The following is a 27,923-nucleotide window of genomic DNA, read 5'->3' on the forward strand; positions in this document are numbered from 1 at the left end:
ATAGCTTATTGAAGTGACATCACAAAATGTTAACTGCTGCCATTTAAAACTAAGAAACTTTAAGTGTATTTAAAAAATTAATTGAATTAAAACTCTTGTTGTACCCATACTAAAACCACAGATGAACAGCATACAGCAATACAAAAACATATATGTGAACATTAAATATTATTGATCAAATATTCAAGGCTCTCTGTTTTTAAAGGTTCTGGGGTTTGCTGGGAGCTCATCCTTTATATTTATTTAAAGGGTTAACTTTGTGATCTGACCAGTGAGGACATTACACAAGGCAGGTTGCAACTGTCCCTCATATTTGTATGTAACCAGATCCAGGATATTTGCACCTCTAGAATGTGCGCAGGCTAGCTCTTCCAGGGTGTTTCCACTGCAAAATCCAGGAATCATTGAGCCTGCATGTTATTGGTTGTGTATGTATCCCAGTTTATGTTGGGATAGTTGAAACACCTGTGAATATGGCGTGGGCTGAATTGTGAGTGACTCCAGTAACTAGCAAGGATATGGTATTGGACTTTACCTAAGGTTAGTTAGAATGGAGTAGCTCAAACCTGGTTCAAGGCTCCAGAAAGTACCCCTGCATTACCAGGCTATAATTCATACCATACCTTTCAGCCACCTAACCTGGACCAAAACACTAAAGGTGGAGGCATGTCCATATTCATTAAGGATATCCACACCTCCAGGCTAGTTGCTCAGCATAATGTATCCAAGGTTATCCAAGTGCAACTAACTCTGGGCAAGACCACAATCCAAATTGTAGCTTGCTACAGATCCCCCACCATGCCCCAGGATTCCCACTCCTCATTTCTTGATACACTGGAAAATATTAGGGTACAACCTAACACCCTAATAATGGGCGATTTCAACTACCCCACCATCAACTGGGAAAACTACTCATGTGCCAACTCTTGTGCTCAACGTTTTCTGGAATTCATAAATTCCAATGCATTGGATCAACTTATCCACACCCCCACCAGGGGCAGCAATATCCTAGACCTGATTATTACAAACATGGGCAACCAGTGCTCCACACCAGAGGTCAATTTATCTTTGGTCAGATCTGACCACAAGCTAATCACCCTAGACATCCACATCCCTCCCCCACCCCCCATTAGGGAAACCACCATAAAAAATGTCTCCAAAGCCAGCTTCACACTTCTTAAGAAGTGGCAAACTTCACGACACCCATGCTGATGGACAATAGAGTTATGACTGCTGAATCTTACACAAATGCACTTTATAAGCAGTTACATGAGTGCGTGGATCATGCAATCCCTAACAGAACTAAGATGCTATCCTCCATAAAAAGGAAGCCAATCTGGTGATCCCTTGCCATAAACAAACTCTACAACAGAAGAAAAACTGTTGCAAAAAAAGAGTAAAATCCCATGATTGGAGGAACTCCCTGGTCAGCCTCAGTGAGAAGCTGAGATCCCTCATAAAATCCTCCAAAGCTAGTTACAAAAACAAAATCGCCACTGACTCTAAAGACAAACACAAAGCATTCTATAGCTATGTCAAGAATCTCAATGGCAACACTCAGATCTGCTCTCAGTTACAGCACAATGGCACTAAATATGCAGAACCAACTGATATTGCCAACATCCTGGCAGATAGGTTCAGTGCTAACTTTACCCCCCTCTCATCCCCTAAAGGGCCCATCTCTATACTGGAAGAATGCAAAGTTCCTGTAATCATGGCTGCACAGGTAAAAAACACTCTCCAAAGCCAAGAACACAGCATCCATGGGACCTGACAATATTCCACACTGCGTTCTACATGAACTACAGAATGAACTGGCACCCCATCTAAGTACCATGTTCAATCACAGCCTCACCTCAGGCTATGTGAATGGTGCACAGCAACGGTTATCCCTCTCCACAAAGGGGGAGCCACCACAGACCCCGGAAACTACTGCCCCATTAGCCTGATGAGCCTGGTCTGCAAGGCTATGGAACGTATCATCATGGAACTTATAAACAATGATATTGTTAATCTCCAAACTATGGACCCCACCCAGTTCGGATTTGTAGAAGGCAGATCATGTCTCCTAAACCTGATAGACTTCTTTGAAGCAGTCACCAAAGCCATAAATGAGGGTAAGGTGGTTCATACAGCCTATCTAGATCTCGCCAAGGCTTTCAACACCATCCCCCACTTTGGAATTATAGATAAACTCAATAAACTAGGTACAAATCCCTATGTGACAAGATGGGCTGCCAACTGGCTCACTGACAGAACCCACACTGTGAAAGTAGCAGACTCCAAATCCAACTACAGACCAGTGACAAGTGGAGTACCACAGGGTTCAGTCCTGGGTCCTCTCCTGTTTGGTATCTACTTCTCTGAAGTACAGGCTAACACAGAAGGTCTTTGGCTAATGAAGATCGCAGATGACTGAAAACCAGGAGCCATAATCAAAACTCCAAAAGATGTGGACATCCTACAAAAGGGCCTCGCTGAGACAGATGCCTGGTGTCAAAGCCATGGCCCCAAGCTCAGTGCCAAAAAGTGCATTGTCATCCCTTTTGGTAAAAATTCTGTACCCATGAATTACCACATAGGCGGTAGTCTACTTAACACTGAAAGTGTGATAAGAGAACTTGGAACACAGGCGGACAGCAGTCTCTCCTTTGATAATCACATCACCACAGTAGTCAGGAAATCCTTCTACATGGCACACCTCATCACACAGGAAAAAGGAGGTCATTGTTCCCCTCTGCTCGTCACTCATTAGACTCATTATAGAGTACAACGCCCCTTTTGGTATGTACCTCACAAGACATCTACAACAACTGGAAAGGCCGCACAAATACCTCAAAAAGAGGATTACTGGCCTCAAACAGATGCCCTACGCAAACTGTTTAAAAAAAAACTGCAGCTTTACTCCATCACATATCACCTACTCAGAGGCGATCTCTGCCTAACACACAAAGCCATGTCAGATCCAGAGCTTTTGGACATGCTCCACTTAAAGAAATCCCAATCCCTCCGAGCTACATGCTCTAGGGACCTAAACCTTGTCACCACAATAAACAGAACATGCTGGAGGGATAGATTCCTGTCCCAGAGACTTCCCATACCCTGGAACAAACTACCTATCTATATCAAACAAAGCTCCTCATTAGCACTCTTCAAGAAAAATCTTGATGATTGGATGGAAGATAGAAAATTCACCCTGGGGATCACTTCTGTGGCTCTGCTCGACAGTGGCACAGGAAAATAATTTTCTTGGGTGGTGAAAGCCAGGGTACCTTTTGGCAAGGCTTGTATAGGCCCTAGGACCAATAGCCTAGTACCTATCTATGAACCTATGAACATTGTTTGACTATTCTAGAGGTATGCTTCATTCTATGTAGATGGCTACACCTCCTCCTCTTGTCCCTTCCTGTGCAGTAGCTGGTCTAAATGTGGGGGAAGGCATTATAGCCTTGTACTGCTTGAGTGCCTTCTGCAGCTTTAAACCATGTCAGTAACTGCACAGATGTCAACATTCTCCAGGATGTGGAGTGCTTCAGGGAAGAAAAAAAGAAATCCCAATCCCTCCGCACCACACACTCCAGAGACCCCAACCTCATTACCACAATCAACAGAACATGCTGGAGGCACAGGTTCATAACCCAGAGACTGCCCATGCTCTGGAATAGACTTACCATACATGTCAAGCAGATCACCTCACTGGCCCTCTTCTAGAGAAATCTTGATGAGTGGATGGGGAAAAGAAAGTTCACCCCAGGGATCACTCCAGTGGCTCTACTTGATAGAGGCACTGGGAACTAACGTCAGGTGGCACAATGCCAGGGCACTTCTATTGGCTAGGCTTGTAAAGGCTCCAAGGCCATTAGCCTAGTACACACTTATGAACATATGTGTGTAACTTCTTGTTGAGACTCCTAGCACTGAGCAGTAAAATCTTTAGTTTATCTTTCATAGAATGTACTGTGTTAGATGATTTATCAGACTGGAATTGCCGAAAAAAGGCACTATAAAGGTTAATAATGTTTTGGCCAATATCCAAAAACCAACTGGGGAAAGGTGCAGACTATCCCTGCATAAGTGGCCTGGTCTGTTGATAATGTCCTACCAAGCTGACAAATATTGGACCCAGTAACTAAGCCAATTGCTAAAGTCAGTCATCTTCTATTTATATTGTGGTATCATCCTTGGAGAAGGTAGAATGATGCTTAGTGCTAGGGTCATAAATGCCTGGGACACATAATCTGAAAGCTCTATCATGTCTCTTTTCATATAGCCCAGGGAGGTACTTCTCAGATCATAAACACCCACATGAGCTATGATAGAGTCCTACTGGTAATTGTGGTTCAGTGCCCTGAGTGCATGTGTGATCTGGCAGATCCTTGGCCCTGATAGACAACCAACCATGACTGTCTAATTGCTCAACCTGGGGAAGGGGGCATCAGCATGTATCACAATAGAATCTTCAATGACCAGTATATTGGGTTGTATGGCAGGTTTGCCATAAGGGCTTAGAGGTTGTTGCATTGTGAGATGTGGCTGTATGTGTTCTGGGGAGTGTTTTCTTTGTATACTTGTTTGAGGGGTTACTGAGGGTAATGTATGCAAGGCCTTTGAGGTCTGGGTAGATTGCATTTAAGCGCCTCAGCATATGTGAGTTTATGTGTCTGATCCATAATAGGTCCAGCATGTGTGTTACTGGCAACCTGTTTGGAGATAGACGTGTCTGTATCTGAAAGCTTTGCCTCAATGTCTTGCAAACTGTGTCAGTCTGCTAAGAATAAAGTGGTTGTCAGTAAAGATGAGGCAATTGCTACATTATCTCAAGATGCCCATTTCCACCAGACTGGCTAAAGAGACAGTAGGAAAGTACACACCAATGTCTGTGGCTTCTCTTTTTTGCGAGAAGTAGTGCAATTGGAGTTTAGAGTTGTTGGGCAGGGAGGATAAGTCTAGGATTGATCTAAAAATAGAAGTTATGTTCTTACCATAACGTTCCATGTTAGTTGTCTTCTTCTCGCCTTCTTCTTGCTGGATGGGTTCGGAGCCGACCTCGGCTGCCACTCTAAAAGCTCGAGAGTTGGTTCCACCGGCTCGAGGCTCCCCTTATATCCCACAATGCTAGGCGAGAGTTACCTCAGATCTCATTTGTAAGCTAACCCCAGCTTATAATAGTAACAGAATAACTATAAACAGAGTCCACCTCTAACAACAGGGAGAAGAAGGGTGACCTACATCCTGATTCAGGAAATATGCAAAGCAGCATATGCCTAAGTAAAGAGGTGGTAGAAAGAGAGGTCACAATCACAACTCCTCTAGGTCTGTCCAGGCCAGGGGGAAGGAGGGTGGGACGCAAGAAGAAGGTGAGAAGAAGACAACTAACATGGAACGTTATGGTAAGAACATAACTTCTATATGTTAAGTTGTCTATCTCGCCTTCATTCTTGCTGGATGGGACCGTCCCTAGCACCTTGTCCCGGTGGCCTAACGGAACAGACTCCTGAGAACAGTGGAACCAAAGTTAGCTCTATGCCTAGAAGCTAAATCCAACTTATAATGAGAAATGAAAGTGTGAGGAGTAGCCAAAGTAGCAGCTCAAAAAAGGGTGTCAATAGGCGGTCTGTCTGGGAGGGCAAAAGAAGAACCCAAGGCTCTGGTGGAATGGGCCTTAGGTTTATTAGGCAGCTTTGGTGTCTAATTTCATAAACAAGGGAAATCAGAGATGTTAGCCATCTAGATAATGATACCTTTGAAACTGAAAGTCCCTTTCTGCCTTCTGCATAGGAGACAAACAGCTGGTCAGATTTTCTGAATTGTTTTGTTCTATCCAAATAGTACCTCAACTGACGATGAACATCTAGCCAGTGTAATTTTTGTTCAGACCTATTGGAATATTCTGGAAAAAAGACAGGGAGGTCAATGCTTTGATTTAGGTTAGACGTCGAGACTACCTTAGGCAAAAAGGACGGGTTGGTTCGTAAGGATACCCTGTCCTTATGGAACAATAGATAAGGAGGTCGACAGCTGAGTGCATGAAGTTCTGAAACTCTTCTAGCTGAAGTAATAGCTACCAGAAAGAGAGTCTTCCATGATAGCAATTTTAAAGAACAGGAGGCTGCAGGTTCGAAGGGGAAGAATCAAAGAAGTAAGAACTAAATTTAGGTCCCAAGGAGAAGGAGGATTTCTTATAGGAGGTCTGAGAAGAAAAACTCCCTTCAAAAAGGCTTTGCAAAGCTTGTGGGACATTAAGGCAGACTCAGAAATACCCACATGAAAGTTAGAAATAGCTGCCAATTGAACTTTAAGAGTAGAAGGAGATGAACCTGCATGGAAGAGTTCAGCTAGAAAATCAAGGACCATTTGGATGGAAGCAGTGAAGGGATCTATGTCCCTTCCTTGAGCCCAATATGTGAAGCGTTTCCACTTACTCAAATAAATCTTCCGAGTGGAAGATTTATGGGAAGCTATCAAAATATCTCGAACAGAGTGAGATAATTGAGGAAGCCTGGCTAAGGTTGGAACTGGAGGAACCAAGCAATGAGGTTCAGAGAGGGGAGGGAGCAATGAAACTGACCCGACTGATGGATCAAAAGATCTGGAACTAGGTCCAGATGCCAAGGTCGCTCCAATAGAAATTGATGTAGAAAGGGGAACCACACCTGTCGAGGCCAGTAAGGAGCAATGAGGATCAACGAGGCCTTCTGAGCGATAGCTTTCTGTATCACTTGAGAGATTAGTGGGAAGGAGGAAATGCATACAGAAGTCCCGGGCCAAACTTGGACTAGAGCGCCTCTGCTGGGTTGGCCTGGTAAAGGGAATAGAGTGAAATAATCTCTGCACTTGCTGTTTTGGGGAGTAGCAAAGATCGCAGCAAGGCTGACCCCACTTGAGAAAAATCTCTCTCACTACAGAGTCTTTCAGAGACCACTCGTGAGGCATGAGGATAGCTCTGCTCAATTTGTCCTTGATTTGATTGGACTTCCCGGGATGTGCGTTGCTATCAGTTACCGCTGAGAAGAAATCGCCCATTGCCACAATCTGAGTGCTTCGACACAGGGGTAGGACCTGGTTCCGCCTTGTTTGTTGATGTACCACACTACAGACATATTGTCTGTCTGGATTGCAATCGTTCCCAAGGGAAGAGAGTTTTGAAGGGCTTGCAACGCTAAAAGCACTGCTCTCATCTGCAGAACATTTATGTGCAAGTGGCATTCGTCTGGTTGCCATGTGCCCTGGCCCGCCCTGCCCTGATAATGCCCCCACCCGATCAGGGAGGCCCGCTGTCAGAGTAGCAACCGGAGGGGGAGGAACAAAGGGTCTTCCCAACAAGAGCTGAGGGGAAGACATCCACCACATGAGATGATTTCTGCACGCCTGCGTGATCATAATGGTGTGGGACATTGGAAGTTGCTGGTATGACCATTGTGTAAAGAGCATCCATTGAAGGATTTGCATGTGGAATCTGGCTAATGGAAGCAGAGGTATGGCCGCCGCCATAATTCCCAACACTTTCAGAACTAACCTGGCTTTGAGGAGTGAGACCAGTCTGTGTATGTCTGTTATTCTCTGATCTGTTAGCCTCGCAGACATGTCTACTGTGTCTAGATTTGCGCCTATGAAGGTAATAGTACGACAAGGCGACAAAACAGACTTTTCGCAATTTATTGAAATGCCTAACTTTTGACAAATGCGAAAAGTGTAATCCCTGGCCATCAGAAGGAGATGCTTGGTGGGAGCTGTGAGGAGCCAGTCGTCCAAATATGGAAACACCTGGAATCCTTGTCGTCTCAGGTGAGAAGCTACCACTGCCATGCATTTGGTAAACACCCGGGGCAGTGGTGAGACCAAAGGGCAGGGCCCTGAATTGAAAATGACTGGTTCCCAGCCTGAAGCGGAGGAATCTTCTGGAGCGTCTGTTCATTTTATGTGATAGTACGCATCCTGAAGGTCTATAGAGCACATCCAGTTTCCTTTTCCCAATAGGGGAAGGATGGACTGCAGCGTGACCATCCGAAATCTTGTTTTCTTGACTGATCTGTTCAAGATACTGAGATCCAAAATTGGTCTCCAGTCCCTGTTTTCTTTGGAACTAAAGAACCTTGAGTAGATTCCGGATCCTTGCTGGTCTGCTGGAACTGGTTGAATTGCTCTTTTTGCAAGCAGCTTTGAAATTTACCCCACCCCTAGATCCCTTTGAGCGGTTGGAACATCTGGAAGGGATTTTTTTAATTGGTTTGGAATGCGAAGGAAGGGGATAGAATAGCCTTCGGAAATGACAGACTGTACCCATTTGTCTTGAGTCAGGGATAGCCAGGCTTCTGGGTACAGTGACAATCTTCCCCGACTGCCTCGAAGGTGGGCACTCGGGCAACACATCAGGGATGCTGAAAGGGCTTATCAGAGAAGGCTTCTCGATTGCCCTGATTCTGCGGAGCCCCCCTGCCTCGAGGCGGCGTCTACCATTGTTATTCCGCCTCTGCCTCTGGCGGGAAACGACTTTGTCGTCAGGCTAAGTCCCTTGAGATTGTTTACGGAACGAGATTTTCCCACTTTTCTGGCCTTTGGGGTAAGGCCTAGAAGGAGTAGAAAAACAGACTCCGACGGCAGAAAGAGTCGTGCCATCAGTCTCGCACCTAGTCAAGGTTTCTTTCACTTGAGGACCAAAGAGAGATGATCCATCAAACGGGAATTAGTGAAAGACGCCTTGAAGGGTCCAAAATTGCATAGCCGCATCCAGGCATGCCTACGTAAGCCACACCCGTCCTCTGCCCTACTCGCCTCCATCAGCCGCATAAGAAAGGAGGCGCATGGAGGAGTTGGCTATGGAGTTAAGGGTAGCCAGCTGAGTGTTCATCTTATCTTGAAAACCCGCAGCTGTAGGATCCTTCAACATGTCACCGCTTCTTTAATCAAGTCCCTTTGAAGATGAGTAAAATGGCACAGGTAGTTCAGCGAACGCATAGCAAATGTCGCTGACGAGAACATCCGCTTCCCGTAACTGTCCATGGACCTAGATTCCTTGTTAGGTGGATGGACAGGTACTGAAGGATCAGCTAGTTCCTTCTTAGTGGCAGCAGCTACCACCATAGCATCCACAGAAACTCCTTTTGTCAAGAACTGTTTGTCTTCTGGTGCCGTTATGAATTTTGAGGGTCTCCTGGGAGTGGGGTCCACTGAATCAGGAGCCGTCCATGCCTTTTAGCTACCACCTGCATGAGGGGGTCAAAGGGGGACACCCAGGAGGTGGAAGGACGAGAGCCAAACGCCTCAAGGTACACAGATTCATCCTCCGAAGGGTTGAGGGCTGGCCAATTTCCCCTCTGTTTGAGGATTTCAAGAATGTCTGCAAAAGACATCTTCAGAAGGGGAACGGGGAAACCCTCTGAATCATCTAAATCTGTGTCAGATGTGATGGACTCAGGTGAGTCAATGTGTTTCCTCTTACACTTCCTCTTCCGAGGGGGCTCTTCTGCCAAATCAGGAGAGGCCTCGGAAGAGGATGAAATCCCCACAGGGGGTTCCTGAGGAGCTGGCTCTCTGCGGTCCGGGATGAGGGAGTGAGTCGACTTGACCTGAGGCACCGTAGAGCGGATGGAGCTGACTGTGGAGTAGAGCCAGGCTCTAACACACTCCGCATGACCTCGAACGCACCCCTGTCAGGCAGAGCCAGAGGTCCCCGCTCCGAGAAGCTGAGAATCTCCCTCGGCACCGACAGTGATGGCTCCGAGGCCGATGTCGGAGCCGAACTCACCAGCGCCGAAGCTCCGAGAGGAAGAGCGGGGTCGGACAAGGGTCGATGCCACTCACCCTCGGAGCTGACGAGGGAAGTCGGCGCCGAGATTCTTGAAAGAAGAAATTGGAGCCGACGACGGAGCCGAAGACATCTGTATCGGCTCGACGCTACCACAGTCTCGGTTCAACGCCTGCCCGAGCTCAACGGAGTCGGAGGAGGAACATATTGATGGACAGGGGCAGGCATCGACTGATGAGTCGGGCTCTGAAACATTTGGGCCAGTGCCTCGGACTTAAGAAGTCGACTCACTACCCTCTGAAGGTCATGATCCGACAGCCTCGATGACCTAGAGGAGTGAGATTTATGGCTCCGTTCAGACAGCAGAGGAGATGCTGGAGCCGAATGAACGGAGCCAAGGGATGGTGACCTAGATCTCTTCCTAGATGTCGGCTCCGAAGGTCTGGTCGGAGCCGACAAGGAGATTTCTAATACCTCGGCTCCAGCCGGAGCCGAGGGAACCACAGAAGCTGTAGACTCTTCGGCTCCAGCCGGAGCCGATGCAGATGTAGGTTTAGAAGCCTTAGGTCTCGGCTCAGTAGCTGGAGCCGAGGACCTAGAAGCCTTGGAGGGCTTCCCAGAGACAGAAAGGGAATCCTCAGGCTTAAGTAGACTCCTTAGGATCAACTTGTTCTTTCTTTCCTGCAGGACCCTTGGACTGAAGCCGTGGCATACAGCACAGGAGTCCTGCAGGTGCAAAGGCCCCAGGCAGTAGACACAAGAAGTGTGACCGTCTGTCAGAGACATTTTCTGACAGCACGCATCACACTTCTTGAAGCCTGAGACCTTTGTGTCTTTAGACATCCTAAAACAAGAAAGTGTAACCACACACACTCAGTCAGACACACTGATTACACTTATCTTATTTTAAAACTCAAAAATAAAACAATTAACTAAAAGTTTTAATTAAGAGTAACACACACACACCACTAGAATGGGGAAGGCCAGAAGGCCGAGGAGTACTTCTAAGTTCTTGTGAGAAAACCACGTGATTTTCTGAAAAACAGGGGTAGAAATCCACTAAACTAAGCGAAAAGTAGTTAAACTTAAAAATATAGGGGTTTAAGTATTCTAACTTTACTGAAAATACACTTACCAACAAGCCGGTAGAAAACCAACACCTCGATCGCTGTAGCGGCAAACGAGATCTGAGGTAACTCTCGCCTAGCATTGTGGGATATAAGGGGAGCCTCGAGCCGGTGGAACCAACTCTCGAGCTTTTAGAGTGGCCGAGTCGGAGCCGAGGTTGGCTCCGAACCCATCCAGCAAGAATGAAGGCGAGATAGACAACTTAACATCACACTTGGGGTAATGCCTTTCAGTGGGCAATCTAGCTGTTCTACACTCAGATAGATACTTGACAAATAGCAGAAGTTTTATGTGGAAAATTACAACTCTAGATGCCTGCTTTTATACAGGGCACTGCAAACCACTGCTACTCAGCTCAGCAGAGGTTATGGGAGAGGAGTTAGAGAGGAATCCAATCATTAAATAGTAACATTGCAGCATAACTGTATATATAAGGTTCAGATACTGCAGCAATTCCCACACTATTGTGAGTGATACTACAAGACTAAGGTTCCTAGACAAAGGAAAATGCAAACATAAAAAATGCATTGGAAAAATAATAAAACAAGGTTCAGATCCTGCAGCAATTCACAGTGTTCTCACTATTGTAACACTACAAGACTAAGGCTCCCAGACAAAGGAAAATGCAAACATAAAAAATGCATTAAAATGTAATAAAACAAGGTTCAGATCCTGCAGCAATTCACAATGTTCTCACAATTGTAATACTACAAGACTAAGGTTCCCAGATAAAGGAAAATGCAAACAGAAAAAATGCATTAGAAATGTAATAAAACAAGGTTCAGATCCTGCAGCAATTCACAATGTTCTCACTATTGTAATACTACAAGACTAAGGTTCCCAGATAAAGGAAAATGCAAGCAGAAAAAATGCATTAGAAATGTAATAAAACAAGGTTCAGATCCTACAGCAATTCACAATGTTCTCACTATTGTAATACTACAAGACTAAGGTTCCCAGATAAAGGAAAATGCAAACAGAAAAAATGCATTGGAAAAGTAATAAAACATGGTTCAGATCCTGCAGCAATTCACAATGTTCTCACTATTGTAATACTACAAGACTAAGGTTCCCAGACAAAGGAAAATGCAAGCAGAAAAAATGCATTAGAAATGTAATAAAACAAGGTTCAGATCCTGCAGCAATTCACAATGTTCTCACTATTGTAATACTACAAGACTAAGGTTCCCAGACAAAGGAAAACGCAAGCAGAAAAAATGCATTAGAAAAGTAATAAAACAAGGTTCAGATCCTGCAGCAATTCACAATGTTCTCACTATTGTAACACTACAAGACTAAGGTTCCCAGACAAAGGAAAATGCAAACATAAAAAATGCATTAGAAATGTAATAAAACAAGGTTCAGATCCTGCAGCAATTCACAATGTTCTCACAATTTTAATACTACAAGACTAAGGTTCCCAGACAAAGGAAAATGCAAACATAAAACATGCATTAAAAATGTAATAAAACAAGGTTCAGATCCTGCAGAAATTCACAATGTTCTCACAATTGTAATACTACAAGACTAAGGTTCCCAGATAAAGAAAAATGCAAACAGAAAAAATGCATTAGAAATGTAATAAAACAAGGTTCAGATCCTGCAGCAATTCACAATGTTCTCACTATTGTAATACTACAAGACTAAGGTTCCCAGATAAAGGAAAATGCAAACAGAAAAAATGCATTAGAAATGTAATAAAACAAGGTTCAGATCCTACAGCAATTCACAATGTTCTCACTATTGTAATACTACAAGACTAAGGTTTTCAGATAAAGGAAAATGCAAACATAAAAAATGCATTGAAAAAGTAATAAAACAAGGTTCAGATCCTGCAGCAATTCACAATGTTCTCACTATTGTAATACTACAAGACTAAGGTTCCCAGACAAAGGAAAATGCAAGCAGAAAAAATGCATTAGAAATGTAATAAAACAAGGTTCAGATCCTGCAGCAATTCACAATGTTCTCACTATTGTAATACTACAAGACTAAGGTTCCCAGACAAAGGAAAATGCAAGCAGAAAAATGCATTAGAAAAGTAATAAAACAAGGTTCAGATCCTGCAGCAATTCACAGTGTTCTCACTATTGTAATACTACAAGACTAAGGTTCCCAGACAAAGGAAAATGCAAACATATGTAATAAAACAAGGTTCAGATCCTGCAGCAATTCACAATGTTCTCACTATTGTAATACTACAAGACTAAGGTTCCCAGATAAAGGAAAATGCAAACAGAAAAAATGCATTGGAAAAGTAATAAAACAAGGTTCAGATCCTGCAGCAATTCACAATGTTCTCGCAATTGTAATACTACAAGACTAAGGTTCCCAGATAAAGGAAAATGCAAACAGAAAAAATGCATTAGAAATGTAATAAAACAAGGTTCAGATCCTGCAGCAATTCACAATGTTCTCACTGTTGTGAGTGATACTACAAGACTAGACTAAGGCCCCAAGACCAAGTAACATGCAAGCAGAAAAATGCAGTAGAAATGTAATAAATGGGGTTCAGATCTTGCAAAAATTCACAATTCTCTAACTATTGTGAGTTATACTACAAGACTAAGGTTACAGACCAAGTAAAATGGAAGCAGAAAAATGTAGTAGAAATCTAATAAATGAGACCCAGATCCTACAGCAATCCACAATTTTCTCATTATTGTGAGTTATGCTACAAGACTAATACTCCCAGACCAAGTAAAATACAATACCACAGTTGGACTCATCACAAAGGAGGATGAAAGAGCATACAGAGAGGAGGTGGTATCTCTGATCAGTTGGTGTGAGGGGAACAACCTTGACCTCAATGTATAGAGGTGCCATTGAGAGTATCCTCACCAGCAACTTCACAGTGTGGTTTGGAAGTTGTACAAGCTACAGAAAAGAAGGCACTACAGAGGGTGGTGAGGATGGCAGAGAAGGTAACAGGTGCCAGCCTTCCATTGATACAACTTTACTCTGCAAGAAGCATCAGAAGGGCCAACAAAATATTACAATACACCATGCATCCAGTGCATGGACTGTTTAAACAGCTGGCATCAGGTAGAATATATTGCAACATCCACTGGAGGACTACCAGGTTCAACAACAGTTTCTACCCGATAGTGGTCAGACTTCTGAACTTGGGTGTAAGTCTCAGAGAATTGGACATTATCTAAGTTTCTTTCTTTTTTCACAAATACTTATAGTTGCTGTATAATATAATATAGTAACTCCACAACTCCACTCCACACAAATTCCAAGTAAGTGCAATATTTATTTATATTATCCCTATCATTGCAATATTAAACAGACATCTTAGGCAATCTACAATCTGTAATGTGTCTTTTATTTAAATGGGACAGTTATTATAAGTTAGGGGAGTGCATACGTATTCTGTATTCAAGTGTTGGAATTTTTCTGCTCTTTTGTACGAGTACTGGGAGTAGGACTGAATATGTTAGTTGTGTTCATTCTTTACTTGTATGTGTTGTTTTACTTTCTGTTTGTAATCTCAAGAAGGAGCTGATGCATACATTTTTGCTTAGGCTACACTTGTGGTCCTAAATGACAATAAAGTTTACTTTGAAACTTTAAATCTTTGAATCTAGAAAATCCAACAATCAATGCAGTCAAACAGCAGTTTAAAACTTAGTTCTTGTAGCTGTTGGCAAACAACTTTGCATTTAAGTGCTTCATCTGCAAATGCTGTGTCTGCTGACCTAGAAGAAGAAATATTCAATGCTGCAATGAAAAAATGGTGTGCTAATGATATTGCTATAACATTTCCTGAAATAAATCAGCTATGTAATAGGGAATGGCTAGCAAAAACAAGCACAGGTTACTAGGTTACTTAGGTTAGATATAAGTTACTAGGCATGCAGAAAGAAGGTTGTTAAGGAGCCTAGCCAAAATCCCAATTTTCCCCAAAGCACTACCTGGTTAAGTGACTTGCTCAAGGTCAAGCACAGTCTGTAAATGAAGGTGGAAAGATTCAACATCTGCACCCTTGGCACAGAAAGCAGCTTATTATCAAGCCAGAGCTATAGTCCTCTGTGCTAACCACCAAATAAACAACACATTTTAATTAAATGCAGAAATCCTTTACAATCTGATCTTGCAGAGAAGACTCTATCACAGAAATATGCATCAATGACTACATAATAGATGTTGAAGATCAAGCAGTTTGATCAGCACTCCAAATAATGCAGATTATACTGACCTAGCAAATATCAACCTCTTCACAGTTGCTGGATACTGGGGGGGGGGGGGGGGGGTTACATGCTTGCAGGATACCTGCATCTTTTTTTTTTTTTGCTTCCCTGTGTCTCCCCTGTCATTTAGAAAAGCTATCCCCTCTGACATCAATCAGTAAAGGTCTTACGTACCTAAATGGCTGATGATTTCATAGTGCTGCAGCATATACTTTCAGCATCAGCACAGTCAGATTGTGGTAAAATGGGGCATTATGCAGGATAATGGATCAGCTGGCATCAGGTAGAATATATTGCAACATCCACTGGAGGACTACCAGGTTCAACAACAGTTTCTACCCGATAGTGGTCAGACTTCTGAACTTGGGTGTAAGTCTCAGAGAACTGGACATTATCTAAGTTTCTTTCTTTTTTCACAAATACTTATAGTTGCTGTATAATATAATATAGTAACTCCACAACTCCACTCCACACAAATTCCAAGTAAGTGCAATATTTATTTATATTATCCCTATCATTTCCATATTAAACAGACATCTTAGGCAATCTACAATCTGTAATGTGTCTTTTATTTAAATGGGACAGTTATTATAAGTTAGGGGAGTGCATACGTATTCTGTATTCAAGTGTTGGAATTTTTCTGCTCTTTTGTACGAGTACTGGGAGTAGGACTGAATATGTTAGTTGTGTTCATTCTTTACTTGTATGTGTTGTTTTACTTTCTGTTTGTAATCTCAAGAAGGAGCTGATGCATACATTTTTGCTTAGGCTACACTTGTGGTCCTAAATGACAATAAAGTTTACTTTGAAACTTTAAATCTTTGAATCTAGAAAATCCAACAATCAATGCAGTCAAACAGCAGTTTAAAACTTAGTTCTTGTAGCTGTTGGCAAACAACTTTGCATTTAAGTGCTTCATCTGCAAATGCTGTGTCTGCTGACCTAGAAGAAGAAATATTCAATGCTGCAATGAAAAAATGGTGTGCTAATGATATTGCTATAACATTTCCTGAAATAAATCAGCTATGTAATAGGAATGGCTAGCAAAAACAAGCACAGGTTACTAGGTTACTTAGGTTAGATATAAGTTACTAGGCATGCAGAAAGAAGGTTGTTAAGGAGCCTAGCCAAAATCCCAATTTTCCCCAAAGCACTACCTGGTTAAGTGACTTGCTCAAGGTCAAGCACAGTCTGTAAATGAAGGTGGAAAGATTCAACATCTGCACCCTTGGCACAGAAAGCAGCTTATTATCAAGCCAGAGCTATAGTCCTCTGTGCTAACCACCAAATAAACAACACATTTTAATTAAATGCAGAAATCCTTTACAATCTGATCTTGCAGAGAAGACTCTATCACAGAAATATGCATCAATGACTACATAATAGATGTTGAAGATCAAGCAGTTTGATCAGCACTCCAAATAATGCAGATTATACTGACCTAGCAAATATCAACCTCTTCACAGTTGCTGGATACTGGGGGGGGGGGGGTTACATGCTTGCAGGATACCTACATCTTTTTTTTTTTTAGCTTCCCTGTGTCTCCCCTGTCATTTAGAAAAGCTATCCCCTCTGACATCAATCAGTAAAGGTCTTACGTACCTAAATGGCTGATGATTTCATAGTGCTGCAGCATATACTTTCAGCATCAGCACAGCCAGATTGTGGTAAAATGGGGCATTATGCAGGAAAATGGATCAGCTCCTCCACCTTACCAATATCCTATTACTTGTCTCTCTCTCTCTCCAAATTACCATAATGTACTTTTCAAACCTCTCAGTGTGCATACAATTTTTCCATTAGTTTTACAATTATTATAGAAATTTGAATTTAATTTAAAACTTTTATTTCAAATTTTATAGCAAAACACTGACAGACATTTGCTAAACAAAACATCTCACATTTTAGCAGACTTAGCATAAGCAAGTAAACTTCTCTTCCCCTCTTGAAACTTACATTTACTGAAAATACATCTGGCAACTGATTAAACTACAAGAGCCATGCTGGAATTTGTAGACAAATGGCAGTTATTGTAAATGGTATAAGAATTTAAAAGACAAATGTTACTGCATCTGCTAACAGTTTGGGATAGCCCAGTGGGCACAAGTGTTCCTTTTCAGGGGCATCCCAGGAGCACTGTCTGGCGAGGTAATTGGTCAGAGTCATACAGTATACAAACTAAAGCCAAGGATATCAAGACCTGCATTGCAGGAAACAGTCTCATAGCCTTACTCATCTGCACAAAGTACAAGAAAAACAGTTGTAGTCTAACACTGCATTTAACACATTTGCTCCTGCAAAAAACAAGCTATATTAAAAATGCATTCATAGTCAAAATATTAATATTAAACTTGCAGACTTTATACTCCCCAGTTTATTCACAACCATATAATAAACATTATGTAACAGTCAACAAAGCGAGGAAACTAAGTATTATAGGGTCTATATTAGAACATCAAAGTTTCAGAACTTTGAATGTTCTAATATCAACCCCTATTTAGCGAACACTGGAAACAGCGAAGCTACAGAAAACCAATTTTTTTCCTAGGGAAAGAATTCAGTTGTCCGTTTCTGTCGTTTCACTATTTTCAGTGCTGTGGTGGAACATTACGGGTCAGGTTCAGGTAAGTGTGCGATTGGGCGCGGGTTAGGTGAGTTAGTGTTAAGGCGTGGGTTAGGTAAGTGTGCGATTGTGTGGACATGAGGGTTAGGGCGGGTTAGGTGAGTTAGGGTTAGGGCGTGGGTGAGGTGAGTGTGTGATAGTGACGGAACTTAGGGTTAGGGTTTGAGTTAAGGTAAGTGGATAGTCAGTGGTGTATGTACAGTTTAGTGTAGGGTTGGATGTAAGATTTTAGGTGTATGTGTGTGGATTGCTGTTTGTTTGGTGTGCTTGTGTTGTGTGTATGTGTTTTGGAACAGCAAAATTTTTCCCTAGGAAAAAATTAGCTGTTCTACATGTTCAATGTTGAAAGCGTTTGCTTAATAGGGGTCGATATTAGAACATTCGAAGTTTTGAAACTTTGATGTTCTAATATAGACCTGTATTATACCCAAAGAACATGACCAGTGTGACAAGGTTCCCGTTGTTACAATTGATTCCTTCCAATATTCCATAGCCACCATGGCTATTCTGGGATGCAGGAAGGAAGTATTTGTACACACACACACACACACACACACACACACACACACACACACACACACACACACACACACACACACACACACACACACACACACACACACACACACACACACACACACACACACACACACACGTGTGCTTGCAAGCAAAACCATATAAATGCTATGTTCCATGAAGCTGGTACAGACAATGTGCATCATAGCACTGTTAAATCTTATACTGGCATTTCTGGCACAGTACAATGTCAACAGAGACATATCCCCTGTTTCAATATAGGAAGTTGCATTTACTATTGGTTCAGCAAACTGTGAGGTGTTCCCTTTAAGGTTGGTTAAAACTATATAACAACAATTCATATAAACCCTTTTGAAAAAAAACAGTTCATATACACCCTCTTTAAAACACACACACACACACATATATATATATATATATATATATATATATATATATATATATATATATATACATTTTATCAAAACATTCATTTTAATACTGGTTTAACTGAGACCATTTGATTAATACCTGGTGGATGTTCAGTTTGTCAACGTATTCTTAGGAGTTTCCCTTAGTTTAACAAAATTATAAATGAGAGACCATTGTTTACATATAGAAATTGTTCATATCTTAAAAACAGATTGTTATAAGGATATGCAAGAAAAAAATCAGAACAGATGAGTTAAACAAGGTACTTTTGCTTGTTTCCACTGTTGTTGTTGCATGTACATTGAGAAGAATAATATATTTATACATCCTAGAACTAACATTACTTTTCCCTTTAGATGTTGTGCCACATGTAATAGCAATAATATAGTATACTTAGCTACATATATAAAATGCACATTTTTATGTGGGTAAGTCAACAAGACGCCTAAAGGATAGAATCATAGAACACAACTCAGACATACGAAGGAGTGTTCTGACCAATTCATTGGCCAAACGTGTTTGAAAACCCTACTCATAGTTTTAGATTTAGGGTCATTGAGACTATGATGAAATCTATAAGAAGGGGTGATTTAAATATAAAATTAGAAAATGAGTATAACTGGATTTTATGTTTACAAGCTGAACATCCACTAGGTATTAATCAAATGGTCTCAGTTAAACTGGTATTAAAATTAAAGAAAATGAATGTTTAGATAAAATGTATATATATGTTTTTTTAAAGAGGGTGTATATGAACTGTTTTTTCAAATATATTTTTATTTTTATTTATTTTATTTATTTATTTGCAGTTGTTTAACCAGGATAGTCCATTGGGCCAAAAGAACCTGTTTTCAATGGAGTCCCTGGGAGAAAAGCTCCACACACAGATTACAAAAAGATTACAGTGATTAACATTTTAACAATTCTGGTTAAAATACAGAACAAAAAATACTGAGGTTACAGTCAAAAATAGAAGGGATTTTTTTTTTTTTTGAGGGGAACATTGCTCTATTAGGATTAAAAATAAGTAGTTAGATGCAGTAGGCTTAGAATTTGCTAGATGCAAATAAGTAATTTGCTAGATGCAAATAAGAAGTTGTTTACTAGAAGCAAGTATGAATTTACTATCTTGAATTTGTGAGATAGGAAACTGTAGGAATTGGGGAATAGGTTATGAGGGATGGGAGCAGGAGCATTCCCATGTGGATGTTAGATGTGAGTGGAGCGATTTTTTTAAAGGATGGGAGGCTAGTGATAGTATGAATCGAGGGAGGGAGGGAGTTCCATAGGCATGCTAGGGGGAAAAGGACAGGAGATTTTGTCCTGGGGGGCAAAGGGGTCTGTAAACTTCTATTAGTTTTTGATTGGTTGATCTTAGAAGTCTTTGTGTGTGGTGTATTTTAAAGGTAGTGGAGAGGGAGGGACAGAGGGATGGTTGGAAAATGAGTTTGTGTGCATAGATGAGCTGAGTATAGGAGAGATAGTTGGGAAGCTCTAGCCAGTTTAGTTTGTGGAGTGGTGCACAGTGATGGGTTGATGATTTGTTGCTAGTGGCAAATCTGGCTATATTATTATAACAAGAGGACAGTTTAGTTTTGAGAGATGATTGTAGGTTTGTTAGAAGAGGGGCACCATAAAGAAGGGAGGGTAAGAGAAATGTAGTAGAGAGAGTAAGCTTAGTAGCTGAGGTGAGGAACCGATTGTGTCGGTAGAGCATGTCAAGTTTTTGGTGTTTTTTTTTATGTTTAGTAGTAGATGGGAATTGAATTTAAGCTTGTCATCGATTTGGACTCCTAGTAGTTTGGTTTCAGATACCAGTTCAAGAGGTGTATTATTTTGGCTGGTAATGGAGAATAGTTTTCTATCAAAGGTGTTAGTTTTAGAGGGGGTAAATATCATACGTTTTGTTTTTGCTGCATTGAGTGCTAGATGGTTGTCTTTCATCTACTGTTCTGTGGTAGAGAAGGCATCTTGAGTCAGCTTTAAGAGAGTTGGGATGGATTATAGAATCATCTGCATATTGAATAATGTTAGCATAAGGGATTGAGTGGAAAAAATCATTAATGAATATATTGAAGAGGAGGGGGCCCAATATAGAACCCTGTGGGACACCTGTGGGGGTGTTGAGGAAGAAGGAGGTAGCTTTTTTCCACTTGACAGCTTGTTGTCTGTTGGAGAGATAGCTGGTAAACCAATTGAGAGATGAGGGTGATAGGTTTAGGTTAGACAGTTTAGTAAGGAGTAGGTTATGAGAGATAGTGTCAAAGGCCTTAGAGAGGTCCAGTAGAATGGTAGATACAGTGAAGCCAGAATCTGTGGCTTTATTCACAGTTTGCAGGAATGATAGGAAGGCAGTCATGGTACTATGATTGGATCTGAATCTGTGTTGGGTAGGAGTTAATAGGTTGTTGTCCAAGAGATAGGGAAGAAGTTGAAGATGGATACATTTCTCTAGGATTTTTGAAATGGGAGAGAGGATGGCAATGGGCCAGAAATTGGTGATATTAGTATTATTGCCACCTTTATGCAGGGGAATGATGTAAGCTTTTTTCCAGATTTGTGGAACAAGACCTTCTTGGATAGAGCGGTTGATTAGGATACTGATAGGGAGGGCAATGGCTTTGGCAGCTATACTGAGGAAGTATGAGGGAATGTTATCTGGGGCATTGGTGCATGGTTTTAGTTTCTGCAGGAGTTTTTTTATGGTAGAAGTAGGGATAGGTTTAATGGAGAAAGGAGGGGGTTGAGAGGATGGGGAAAGAGGGAATGAAAATGGAGGGTGTGATGGGTGAGGAGCAGTGGAAATAGGGATAGGTTTAATGGGGAATGGAGGAGGTTGGGAAGAGGGGGAATTAGAGAATGAAGATGGAGTGGGTGATGGGTGATGAGGAAGAAGTTTGGAGATAGAGTCTATTAAAAAGAGTTGTACCAGTTAAGTGATTTTAGCTTCTGGGTTGAAGTTTCTGTGGCATCAGGGGGGTGAGAGAAGGATCCAGTCTAAAAGTCTTCGAGGGCCTAGTTGTGGAGTTGTTGGGAGTAGTTATAATATTGGTGTCTCCCATGATAACAGTTTCATTAGAGATATTAGAGGCTATGCATATAAATGGCTAGGATGTCTGGTTTGTTTTAGATGTAGAGGAGAAGGTGTTTGGGCCTGGGTTAAGGTGTATATCTCCAGATAAGATGGATGTTAGAAGTTGGATTATGTAGTAGAGGGTGTTGAAAGATTTTTGAGGGAGGATAGAGTGGTGTTGAGGTTTTATAAGGAGATTTAGTTTGTAATGGAAACATAGATTGTAGTTGATGGGATATAGTTCAGGAGAGATTGAGATGAATGAGTGGGATTGTGATCTCTGGGTAAGATAGTAGATGTAGGTTAGGTTCAGAAGGAGTAATAGCTGAATTGAGAGGGATGAATATTACATATGGTTTTGATAAGCAAATGTAATGGTGGTTTTGTTGAGTAAGGAGTGGTGTTGGTGTATGAGGAGGGAGAGATGTGTGGTGGATAATAGGAGAGGGAAGTGTGGAGGTTTTGGAAGAGAGAAAGTAGTGGAGTAGCTGTGGTAAAATCTAGAGGTAGAGGGGGGGGGGGGGGGGGGGGGTAGGGTAGGGGAGCAGAGTGAGCCCGCCGGGTGAACTGAGCGGGGAAGAACAAAAAAAAAAGAAAATCAGCAGCAAAAAAGTATCAGCCACTGCTGCAACCTCGTCTTTTGATAATGAGATGAGGATTTCTTACACCTTTTCATCATTTTCCTTCTTTAGCTATATAATTTATTAATATGGAAGTTCTAACTGAGAAGTGTATTCGTGAATTTATCATTATATTTAGACAGACAGGTATGGACTTTTTTAATTCAACTGTTTAGGTGTTGGTAAAATTCAGAGGTGAATGTAGCAGCCCTCATGGTTGGGTCCACTTGCAGTGGACTGCTGGGAATTCTACATAGGTCTTCTACAACTGAAGATGGTTTGCACTGGTGAAGCCCCTAAAGATGGTTTCATTTTGGAATGAGATGGTACCAATAGGTGACCGACTTAGACTATGGTGGTCGAATGAATGGAGAAACACAAAACAAGGTGAACACAGAGGCTAGGTTGGTGTTGGTACCATGTCAGGGATATTAGAGCCTCTAGTGGGTAGTTTTACAATTTGATCTAGTGTATTGACATTAACAAATTCCAGGAAAGTCAGAGCATATCCATTTTTAGAGGTGTAAGTGTGCTAGTTAATGCTTGAGTAGCTGAAACCCTTACCATGAAGGTATTTGGTTTGATATTTAACCCCTCAATGATGTTAAGGTAATTCCTATGATTTTCAGGGGACATTGATGGGATCTTTGGCTAGGAAAGAAGTAATAGTTAGATTTGTTAATAGTGATTTGCATCTCCAGGAGCTCCACTTTAGTGTCATGGGTAATTTGATATGAAATAATGATGTTTCTTACAGACACAGATACTCCCTCACAGTTACCTGAGGGCCTGAAGGAATTATAGACACTAAGTACTGGTATTGAGTGAGTACTGAATTGAAACCATGTCTCAGTAAGTATACAAACATAAATGTATTTGAGTTGCAGGAGGGACTCACAGTACTACAGTCAGATCTAGCACAAGACTTAATAGGCAGCTGACTCAGGTCTTGCACTATCTGGGGAGGCCCCATTAATGCTACTTGTCCTATCATTCAGTCAGCATCACTACTGACTGCAGTCAGTAAATAATGGACATGTTTTTCTGTACATCTGGTTAAGTTGCCACCTGTGCAAGCTAGTTTCACTATCTCACAGCTTCCTTGACCTCATAATTTCACTTTTGAGCTCTTTCTGTCTCAGGCTGTCTCTAGCTTTCACATTCACACTGTGACGCCTGTGCCCTGACCCAGCAATTAAGGAGCCTCAATCCTCACCACTAACATCAGTGAGGGGCATCTCATATAGGAGGAAAGGATAACAAATGCACACAGTAAAGTGGAATTTCCCTTAAGAGCACACAGAGATCACAGTCAGTCTGGGGCTGGTCACTCCCTTGTTCTCCAGGTCTCCAATAAGACTCCCCACTGACACAGCTATAGGGTCCAGATCTCAGCCTAGTGGGCAAGCTGAAACCTCTGGTACCCTCTCTGTCTGACCAGTGCTTCGTGTCCCTGCCCAAGTAGCTGACACACACACACACACACACACACACACACACACACACACACACACACACACACACACACACACACACACACACACACACAGACACACACACACACACACACACACACACACACACACACACACACACACACACACACACACACACACACACACACACACACACACACACATGCACACACTTTGAGAAGAGTTTATACAACCAAACAGATACTCCTGGGGAAGGCTGGCACAGGTTCTCCAGCTGTGCCCCTTTTCCCAGACTATACAGTAGAACCAGCTGCCACCACCCACTAATATTTATCAGCTACTCAAAGGCGCTTAAAATGGTATCCAATTATTACTGTGCAATATTATTATCCAATTGGTAGTATAGCGCAGAGCTAAAGCTATTAGAGTGGCTTTGTACAATTTTACCAAAGGCATGCAAGTTCTCTAAAGAGCTTAAATTATCTCTACAAAAGCAGCCACAGTTGAAAAAGTTTAAAAATATTTAATAACAAATAGTCAAAACACAACACAATACTTTTTACTACACAGTGCTAGTCAAGAGTTCAGAGAACACAGAGAAATAGCTATTTCTAATAGAAAACACAAGTCTAAGATAAAGTTACATATAGAGCAAGACAGTGCTGATGAGTTGGATGGTCAAGACAAAAATGCTTAATGCTCTCTCTGATTTTCTATTACATCATTCTTTACACTTCCCGGGGTTCCCAGGTTAACAGAAACTACAGTTACATTCTTCACCTCTGGGCAGAAACCAGAGCAATAAATGACATTTATGCTTTCAAATTCTGGCCATTAACTCTGGCCTTAAAACAATATCAAGAATTCCTTCATATAGACCATCTGGAGCCATGTTTACATCAAAGGGTCACCACATGCTTTACTTGGGCAGTAGAGTGCACTGTTGTTACATTTTTTCCAGTTCCACATGTAACACTATTTTTACCATTTAAGACAACAAGCCTGTGTTTACATTAATATTTACAGATGACAGAATTATCACCAAAATTCTATCTGGCTAGGCTGGCAGCCTTCATCTATCTTCACCCAATCTTCACATATCTCCCCCCTGTGAGAACTCAAGCTAGGTTTTCAAGTGATCCTTGACAAACGCTGCTTGAGGGAGTTAGGTCTATCTGAATATACCTTACCCCATTCCCTGACTTGAGAGCCCATCTGCATTGGCATTGCTAATCCCACTGCAGTCCTGCATGGGGAAATCATATGCTTGCAACCCCAGGCTCCATCTTAGCAACTTGGCATTATGTTGGCTGGCTGTGTTTAACCATGTTAGGGGGTTGTGATCTGTCATAACAGTGAATTTCCTTTCATACAGATAAGGCTGACATTTCTCCAGTGCCACACTATGGATAGACATTCCTTTTCTAGAGCTGCATAGCATTTCTCCATGGGTTGGAGCCTATGACTGAGATAAACCACTGTGTGCTCTTCCCCCTCTGAAGAAATCTGGCTAAGTGCAGCCCCCTCCCCATGGTTTGAACCATCCACCTGCACAACAAATTATTTGCTGTAATCTGGACTGGCTAACACAGGGGGTCCTCCCAAAGCTTCTTTAAGTTTCTAGAATGCCTGCTCACATGCTGGGGTCCACACTACCTTATCTGGCCTATTCTTCCTTGTCAGGTCTGTGAGGGGAGCAGCTATGGTGCTATAACTGGGGATGAAATTTCTGTAGTACCCTAAAAATGCCCTCACCTGCTTTTTAGTAACAGGTGCAGGCCATGCCTGAATGGCTTCCACTTTGGCAGGTTCTGGCCTTATCTTACCACTCCTCACTCTATATCCTAGGTAGGAGACCTCTGTCATACCCACCTGACATTTGTTTGGCTTAATGGTCAACCCTGCCCTCTGTAGTCTGCCCAGCACCTCCATGACATGCTGAAGGTGCTCTGGCCAGGAATGGCTGTAGATGGCAATATCATCTAGGTAAGCAAGGGCAAACCCTCCTGCTCCTGTTAGGATATGATCTACCAGCCTCTGGAAAGTTACTGGGGGCATTCTTCATCCCAAAGGGTATCTTTGTGAACTCATACAAGCCAAAAGGAGTCACAAAGGCTGACTTCTCTCTCACACTGGGAGTCAAGGGCACCTGCCAGTAACCCTTGGTTAGATCAATGGTTGTAAGATATTTAGCCCCACCCAGCTGCTCTAACGCCTCATCTGTCCTAGGCATGGAGTAAGCATCTGACTCTGTGTGACTATTTAATTTATTGTAGTCCACACAGAACCTGGTGCTGCCAACCTTCTTTGGCACCAGTACCACTGGGAAGGCCCAGGGACTGTTGGACTCTTGAATAACCCCTAGTTCCAACACCTCCTGTACCTCCTCCCTCAGAGTCTGTTTGACTCTTTCAGGCACTCTATAAGGAACCTGGCTGATAGGCCTTTAGGGTCCTGTATCCACCTGGTGCTGCCCCAGCTGAATGCACCCTGGTTTCCCAGTGAACATGTCCCCAAATTCCTGCAACACTGCTCGTATTTCTTGAACCTGGGTAGGAGATAGCTGCTGGGACATTGCTACCCCTTCCACTGAGGTGTCAGCCCGAGCCTCACTGAGGAGATCAGTCCCCAGATCTCCCTCAGACTCCTCCTGCTATCCATTGCAAATGCTCAGCACAAGGGCCTCCCTATCATGGTAAGGTTTCATCATGTTAACGTGGTACAATTTGTGCCCCTGCATTCTGCCTAGCAGTTTCACCATGTAATTAACATCACTTACCTTTCTTACCACCTTGTAGGAATGAGAACCATTACCTACTGCCCCACAGCATACTCTCTAGCTTGAGCATTCCTGTCATACCACACCTTTTCCTGTTGTTGGGCTTCTGCCAGGTTCTCCTAAGCAAAGCCCATGAGTTCCCTCAGCCTTGTCCTGAGGTTTAGGATGTATGCCACAACAGACTCCTTGTGAGACTCACACTCACCTTTGCACTCATCTCAAATTAAATCTAGATGTCCCCTCACCCTATGCCCAAACAGCAACTCAAAGGGTGAAAAACCTGTGGATTCCTGGGGAACTTCTCTGTAAGCAAACAACGGATGGGGCAAATATTTGTCCCACTCCCTCTTAATGCCCGTAGCATGGACTTGATGGTAGAGTTTAATCTCTCAACAAGACCATTAGTCTGGTGATGGTAAGGGATGGTCTTCATGTGCTTCACCCCACAGGGCTTCCACAGACAAACCAGCAGGTCTGACATGAAATTGGCACCTCTGTCAGTTAGTCTTTTTTTTGGGAAACCTACCCTGTAGAAAATCCCTAACAAAGCATTTGCCACCTTCTCTGGCTCAATGGAGGACAAAGCCACTGCCTCAGGGTATTGTGTAGCATAATCCACTACCACTAGGATATACTTTTTCCCTGTGGAACTTGGGGTACTCAGAGGACCCAAATATTCATAGCTACCCTCTGAAATGGCTCCTCAATCACAGGCAAAGGCATCAAAGGAGCTCTCACCTTGTCTCCTGCCTTGCCTACCCTTTGGCACTGCTCACAGGTCCTGTAGTACCCTGTTACATCTCTGGAAATTCCAGGCCAATAGAAGTTCTGCATAATATGCCTCTTTGTACCTTTTATGCCCATATGACCTGCAAAGGGAATATCATGGGCTATGGCTAGAAGAGACATATGGTAGGTTCTAGGCATTAACAACTGCTGTACTCTTTCACCTTCTACCCCTCCCTCAGGGGTCCACTCTCTGTATAGTAATCCTTTGTCCCAGTATACAGATTCCCCCTTTCCTTGAGAAGCAGGTGCCTTCCTAGCTACCTGCCTCAGGCCTTGCAATGTAGGGTCTGTGAGCTGAGCTTGTCTCAACTCTCTCCTTGTAACCCTTCCCAGCTCCCCTTCCACAGGAAGTCTGGCATCCTCTGACAGTGGTACTTCACTGTCAGCCTGGGTACTACTACTCACCTCTACCTTTGCAGTGACTATGTCCAAGGGACCATCAGTACCCCCAAGCAGCTGTGGATCACCTTCTGTCTCACTGCTACAGGGTAGCTCCATCCCTGAAGTGACCACCTCATCAGTCCTGGCTGCAAGTATGCAGTCTGTCTGGGTCACCCCCAGGCTACCATACTTACCTGCTTGTCTC

This window comes from Protopterus annectens, chromosome 2.part1 (genome assembly GCF_019279795.1).
Source record: "Protopterus annectens isolate FY-2018-M chromosome 2.part1, PAN1.0, whole genome shotgun sequence".
Classification (NCBI taxonomy): Eukaryota; Metazoa; Chordata; order Ceratodontiformes; family Protopteridae; genus Protopterus; species Protopterus annectens.